Below are 7,435 nucleotides of genomic sequence, written 5' to 3'. Positions count from 1 at the left end.
CACCCCCGGCTGGGACTTACAAGGGAGTGCTGCAGCCTGCCTGGGTTCCGCTGGTCAGGCTGCAGGACCGGGGGGTGGGGAGCCCAGGGGTGGGGAACGGGACGACCTGTCACTGCACTTCGACTCCAGAGAGGACAGTGCCCGAAGGCCAGGTGTCCCCACCTCCAGCACAGGAAGACGAGCAGGTGGTTGGGGATGGCAGACACTAGAAGCTATTCTGGGCTTCGTACCCCTCCACCCGCCACTGGCCCAAGGACTGCAACTGCTGTACGCGGGGGTCCAGGCTGAGGTGGAGCTGGCATCCTGGCCGGGTGGCCGGCCTTCCTGGGCACAGACCTCCAGGAGAGCGGTGCGACGCTGGGGCCACGGGGCAGGGATGGGGCGTGTCCTGGCGGGCACAGGGAAGGCAATCCTGGTCCTGGGCTGTTCAGGCCAGAAAGCAGCAGAGCCCTGAGGGTGCAGGCAGACCCCTGGGCAAGCCCATGCTCCCATATGTTCTCGCAGGCCAAGCCTGGGCCCTGGGTCCTAATCGGGCCCCTCCCTGCACCCGACCCGGCTGCCTGCTGTGCCCTTCTCGGTCAGCACAGTGTCCCCAGAGAAAGGGATGTCCCTGGAGGGCTTGGTGCAGGAGCCAGAAAACCACAGGCCATCTGAAGCAGTGCAGACTGGAGCCCGGTGACCTGGGGCACCCTGACCCCCGGGCTCCAGGTTAGCAGCAGAGAGCACCCCGGGGGCCTGCCAGCCAGGCCCACGCCTCTTTTGCACCTCTGCCCCCGGGGTGGTGCGCACCTGGTCTGGCCTTGGCCCGCAAGTCCGGGTGCAGGCTGTCCAGGAGATGGTGCCCTGGCATGGGCCCAGCAGGATTGCCAGGGAACAGAGGCCTCTGTCTCACTCAGGTGGGCCACCAGGTGGGTCCTGCAGTGGCCGCACATGCATCCCACCCAGCCCTCCCTGCCCTGCCCCAAGGCCCTGGGGCCAGGGGAATGGCAGGAGGGACTAGCAACTCCACCCAGTGCTGGCGATGGGATGGGAGGGCCAGGATTTTACTCAAGGCCAGGCAGGAGCACCCCAGGGTCCCGGGCACCTCCTGTCCACAGAGCGTGGCAGCCAGTCCATGTGTGCTGGGTACAGCTAGGCTGGGAGGCTGGCTGCCACTGCTTTGCCCTGCCTGCTTGCCGGACGCCGCTAGGTCATGTCAGCCACCCGGTCAGCCAGCAGATGGCCCTCCGCAACCACTATGAGGGAGGCAGAGGCCGGAAGGGTCAGAGCCTGAGAGGCCAGCTGGTTGGAGGTGGTCCAGCAGCAGAAGGTGGAGGGCGGACCGTGGGGGTGAGGGGCCGAACTGCTACACACCTGTTCTTCTCCCTGAGGGTGTGGGGGGCCTGGGCGAGGCTTTCCCAGGAGCTGTCTGGGGCTGGGTCAGCTCCAGGAGGGCAGGAGGGCCTGAGTGCCACGCTAGGGCTTGCACATCTCCTAGGACAGGGACGCGTGGACAGCGGGATGGGAGCAGGGGTTGGACAGATGTGGAGGTGGCCCTGTAGGGGAGCCCCGTCTCAGAGGTTAGTGTCCTGTGGGACTGAGTGGGCACTGCAGGGGTGAGGGGCGGGGAGAGGCGGGAGAGGGCAGGCTGGGCATACATGCAAACCCCGGGGCCCTGAAGGGACGGCAAGGGGCCTCGTCCTGTGGGCCCTGGTCCCTGACCCACAGACCTGCTTCCCTGCCTCTGAGAGCTTGGGGTCCAGCGGGCCCGTGCACCTGCTGAGGCTCTCAGCTGCCGTCTCAGCTCGCCACGTCCGGGGCACCTGCTCACAGTAGCTTTATTTCTCAAGAATTTTCTTTTCTGGGACCAGCAGTTAGTGTAATGGCTATGTCGCTGGACTCCCACGTAGTTGACTGCGGTTCGAGTCCTGGACCTGGTGACTTAAACTCACGCCAGGCGTGTGTATGTGCATGCCCAAGATCCCGAGAGGAGAATGGAGGAGAAGGGATTGTGGCATGGCCATCCCCCCGGGGGGGGTGATTTCTCGCTTTCTGTCTCTCAGTCTCTCTCTGTCTGTCTGGTGAGCACATGCGCCCTATAGCAAAAACCTCTCTGGAAAAAAAAAAAAAAGAGAATTTTCTTTTTCTTTCTTTGTTTCTTTTCTTTTCTTTTCTTTTTCTTAGGACTGCTTTTGTTACTGAAATCTTTTTTTTTTTTTTTTTTTGAGTTTGCTATGTAGCATGTGCACTCTCCCCGGAGAGATGGGGGGAGTGACAAGTCACCCCCTAGGAGATGGCCAGGGCGCACCATCCCTTCTCATCCCCCTCTCAGGCTTTTGGGCGTGCACACACACACAGCGTGACTTTCCAGCCACTGGGTCCAGGACTTGAACCGCAGCATGCCATGTAGCCGCGGCTCCGTAACTCCACACCACCTGGCGGCCCAACACATCTTTTTAAAATTTGTCTTGCCCATCAGCAAGAGAGACAGAGCCAGCACTCCTAACTGTCTTGACGGATCCATCCCCTGCTCCGCACCCTGAGAGGGGGCTCCCGCCTGTCGGCCCCCCGGGAGGCCCCAGGATGTGAACCCGTGGCCTTTCCACACGGTCAGCCTCAGAGAACACTGCGGTTGGCCACTGTGCCACTGTCGGGACCCCGCAAATTTTCTCATACGGCCTCTTCAGCAGTCCCACCTTCCCCCAAGCCCCACGCTCTTCAGCTACACCTCCTGGGCTGCTTCTCTAATGCTCTTACTTGCTTTCCTCTTTGGGGTTTTTTGTTTTAACTTTCTGGGATATTTTTTTGACTCCAGTGGAATTTTTCATTTTGGTTGTTATAGTCTCTAAAATAAAAAAAAAATTATTAATATTTTTTAATTTGCTACAAGGCATCTGCACTCACCAGACAGAGACAGAGTGAGAAAGCAAGCTACCGGGTCCGGAACTTGAACTGTGATCAGCATTTAGGGCCAGCAGGTGATGGGGTGTGGTAGTCCAGCACCTTCCTCACCCCGTCACCTGCTGGCCCTAAATGCTGTCTTTATGATGGAGCGTGTGCACACAGGCCCGAGAGAGAAGCAGAGAGTTGCTCTCTGCAGAGCCCCAGTCTTGCAGTGCCCCCCTAGTTCTCCGATCGGCCGGACCAGGGCAGGCATGTTCCAGGCGGACCAGGCCGTGTGTGCTTTGGCTGGGAGGCCTGGTGTGACGCGGCTGGTGTGACGCGGCCGAACTCGGGCGCCCACCATGCTGGCTCATCGCCCCGCCTCTACCCGGCCTCTGGGAGTAGGTGTCAAGCACGACGACCCTAAAATGTCAGTGTGTTCTCCAAGGAGCAAGGACGTTGTCCCCTGCCACCGCCGTGCAGGGACCAAAGTGAGCGGTTTATCACCAGTGTCTGGCATCACCGTCACCTCGCTTGTCATCCTGTCAGTGTTGACACTCGTCCAGGGCTGTGCTCATCCGGGACCGCATGAAGCACCACGCTGCCCAGGGCCAGCACTGGCGGAGGGCCGGCGTTCCCAGAGGGCAGGCAGTGCTCTGGCCGCCGGGAGGCCGTGTAGTCTCGCCGTGTCCCCAGAGTCCAAGCCAGAGCACCCTCCCCTCCTTCGGGGTTCACAGGCGATGCCTGACAACATGTGCTTGTGACTGATGTGGGGTCTCGTTCTCAGGTGAGAGCAGGGCCTCTGCAGATGTGGCCTGGGTGTGTGCATGTACGTGGTGTGTATGTGGGTGCACATCTAGGTGTATACGTGCCGGGTGTGTGGGTTCGTGTGCATTGTCTGCATGCGCTGCATGTGTGTGGGCGTGTGCATGCACACGTGTCCTCTCTCTGCATGTGCACACGCCTATGCAGTGTGTGTCTGTGCGTGTGCACGTGTAGTGCGTGTGTGAAGACGCATAGGGCAGGCTGAGCTGGGGCGGGTGCCTGCAGTGGCGTGGGAGTGCACGGGGATCCTGTGCTCCTGGTCTTAGCCCCTCACCAGTGTGCGGCCACCTCTTCTCCAGAACCCATCTGTCCTTGCTCTGAGCCCAGGAGGCCAGAGCACCCAGGGAGCCCTCCTGCCCCAGAGAGTTGAAGGCCCAAGGTGGGCTCGGATGGAGGCCCTGAGGCCATGGGCTTGCTGTGGCCTCAGCACTGCCCTTGGGTCCATTTAGGGTCTTGGCCCTGCTGGACCTTAGGGCCTCTGGCTGGGCTCCTCCCATCCTCTTGGCTTCTGCAGAAGGTCTTCCTGCACCCCTGCCACACGCCCCTAGGACTTCAAGCCTTTACAAAAGACAAAAGCCAGGACTTTGGCTTCTCCTGCAGCCAGCAGCTACCAGGCTCCTGCCTGAAGGGAGGGCGAGGGAGGGGTGTGGTGGATGGGCTGGGAATGGTTTTTAGGAGCCAACCTAGGTGCTGACTGAGCAGTCTGGCTGGGAGCCCCCTGTGGGCTTTGTCACCCTAAACCCCACTGCAGGCCCAGGCAAAGTAAGAGGAGCGCCCCCCGCCTGCCTACCCACCCGCCCTGTAAGTGGAACTGTCAGGCCGAGAGTGCACATGAAAAAATCATGAGGCAGCCCAGCTGGGCGCCTTCAGGAACCAGAGGGAGGCTGGGCCGGTCCAGCCGAGACCCAGCAGAAGCCTGCGAGGGTGAGAGCAGAGTGAGAGCCGGACCTGGGCTGCGCCCACCAGCAGGGGACCCCTCTCCTTGCTGCAGGGCCCAGGGACACAGGGAGGGACTGGCTGGTGTGCCCTGGCCTGGGGGACAAAGAGCAGAAGCCTGGGGAAGTCTGGGCTCAGGGGAGGGAAGCGGGCAGACCTCAGGGACCCCCCTGATGCCTGGCAGGCACTGCCTGGGGGGCCTGGGGTACGGCAGCCCTGGCTATGCCTCGCCTGGGCGGGCTGCCCGGGCCAGTCCCAGTTTCCAGGGCTCAGGGCCAGTAGAGGGGGAGCTGCCCTCCCCTGGTGCATGCACACCGCAGGTGCCAGCTCACGCCACCAGCATCGGCGTTACCCGGGCACCCAGCCTGGCTCACGTGCTGGTCGCCATGGTAGCAGGCAGCATGCCGGTAGGAGCCCGGGCGGGCCAGCAGTCTAGATGGGAGAGATTGGGCCTTCCCGAGCTAGTCCAGGAAGTAAGGCGGGGGAGGCAGGGGGCCCTCCAGGGACCAGGTGGCTCACTCCCCAACATCCTGGGAAGGGAATCCTTGCTGAGAGTTATAGGGTGGACACCAGGGGCCTTGGGGGTGGGGCCTCTGCTCCTGACCTTGTCCCCCAAGAGATTCTCAGGTAGTCCCTGCCTCTGGGACCCAGCAGTGGCCACGAGGGTCCCTCTGAATCCGGCTGCTCCCTGAATGGGGGTTGGGGCACCGCTCACCCGGATGGCCCTCAGTGCCCATCGGGAAAGGTGCCTTTGTGCAAGTCAGCACGTGGCATGTGGCGTGGCCGACATCTCTCTGGGCTCGGTCAGCGGCCGTGGCCAACACGCTGGGCCCACGCGCCGGCCTGGCTCAGGGGGAGGCACATGGGGCTCCTGACCTTAGATGTTCCTGGAGATCAGCCTGAGCGGGCCACGGGGCCACGGTGGGAGGCAGCATGATGTGTACCCACGTGACTGGCTGTGTGAGCACCCTCTGCCGCGGGCCAGGGTGCGGGCTTCACGGGTCGCTGGCAGGAGCAGGGAGGAGCGGGCACGCCTGCTGTGAGCGCGCTCTGCACAAGCCCTCAGGCAGCGCCCAGTCAGACCACCCTGCCAGGGGCACGGCGGGCTCCGAGGCCAGGGTCGGTGCAACAGCTCCAAGGGGTGACCTCTGTCCCACCCCACCCTGAGCACACGTGGACCCGCCCAGCCAGGCGTGTGCGCTGAGACATCTATTGCTCCCCCCACCACAAAGGGCCAGACCTGCATCCCTCTCCCACTGGGGCCAGTCTGTAGCATGCTATGGCTGGATCCCACATGGCCAACTGTGCAGTTCAAGTCCTGGACCCGCAGATTGAGAAACCTGTGGGGAACACGTGCATACATGCCCCAAATCCTGAGGCCGGGGGCAGAGAAGGCATTGCCGGCTGACCAAGCCCCACAGGGGGTGCTTTTTCTCACTTTCTCTATCTCTGGCACGCACACAACACCCTCTGGCAAAAAACAAGAAAAGGAAGCAGCCCCTAGGTCAGCCAGCAGACGCCGTTATGTACCCACTGTGTCCAGGAAGCTCCCCGGAGACCTTTCAGCCCCCTCCCTGTGCCAAGTACCCCCAGGCTTGCATACCTGGCTCAGATCCCCCCACCTAGAGAGCTGGGGCCCAACTAGGAGGGGAGCTCACAGTGGGTGCACTGGGCACAGGCAGAGTGCTCCGCTGGGACAGGCAGAGTCGGGGTTGCAGACCCTCCAAGGGAAGGCCAGCCAGAACTCCTCTGCACATTGCACGTCACTGGAGAAGTGGCCATGTCTATGCCCTGGGGCCACCGGCAAGCTGCCCTCAGGCACCCCTGACTTTCCCAGGGGTTCGAAGTGACCCACCCAAGAGACTGAGAGCATTGCCGGCGTGTCCCTCCAAACCGGGCGCACTTCCCTGGCTCTGAAGCTAGCCCACACCCCACAGTACGCTGGGAGCTTGGGGGGCTATGTGTGGACACCAAGGCCTCCTCTCGGGCAAGCACAGCCCACTGCAGCTCCCTGGATGGTGCCTGCACAGCTGGTCATAGTCAGTGACCCCAGGCGCTCGGGACCACCATACGCCCCGGCCCCAGGTGCAAACCCCAGCTGTGTCAGGTCTGTGCCGGGCTTGGCCATGGGCGGGAGGGCTGGTGTGTGAGTGTGCCCAGGGCACACCTCCTGGGCCAAAGACCAAGACCCGGCCCTCCTTGCCAGACCCCAGGCTGGGCCACAGCTGTGGGTGCCAGGGGCTGGGCCCCCGCGGCTCTGGACAGGAGGCTGAGGGCCACATGCTGCTGTGGGAAAGGGGACTGTGCTGGCACTGGCCGGGCACGGGCGGTTCTAGCCTCAGTCCTTGGCTCCAGGCCCCTAGGGCAGGGCTGAGTACAGCCCCTGAAGACAACCCCAGGCCCGAGGTCGGGGCACAGCGGAGGCCTGAGGGGCTGGGGGCCAAGATGTTGGGGGAATGAGGTGTGGCGTCCCCCTTCCGCCAGGCCTCAGGGCGCCCACTGGGCATATGTTTGGACTTACTCCGTGGCGCTGGCCCTGACGGTAAGGGCCATCCAGCTGGGCTGACACCGTGATGTGAGGAGCAGCACCAGGGGCCAGGCCTTCCCAGCTAGTCCCTGAGGGCCTGCCAGGTGGCTCTGCCCAGCTCGCGTGGACAGGCCAGCATCAGAGCCATGCCGGCACCCCGTCCTTGGCACACGTGACCTGGACAGGGCAGCCACCTTCCTCGGCACCTTGGTGCCTGGCCTGGCTCAAGGAGTCAGAGATCCCAGGTCCCAACTGGGCTCCTGGCCCCACCAGCACCCTGGCCAG

This window comes from Tupaia chinensis, unplaced genomic scaffold (genome assembly GCF_000334495.1).
Source record: "Tupaia chinensis unplaced genomic scaffold, TupChi_1.0 Scaffold000159_1, whole genome shotgun sequence".
In the NCBI taxonomy this organism is placed as follows: domain Eukaryota; kingdom Metazoa; phylum Chordata; class Mammalia; order Scandentia; family Tupaiidae; genus Tupaia; species Tupaia belangeri.
The sequence above is the reverse complement of the archived record's forward strand: the minus strand, read 5'-3'. Positions refer to the sequence as shown.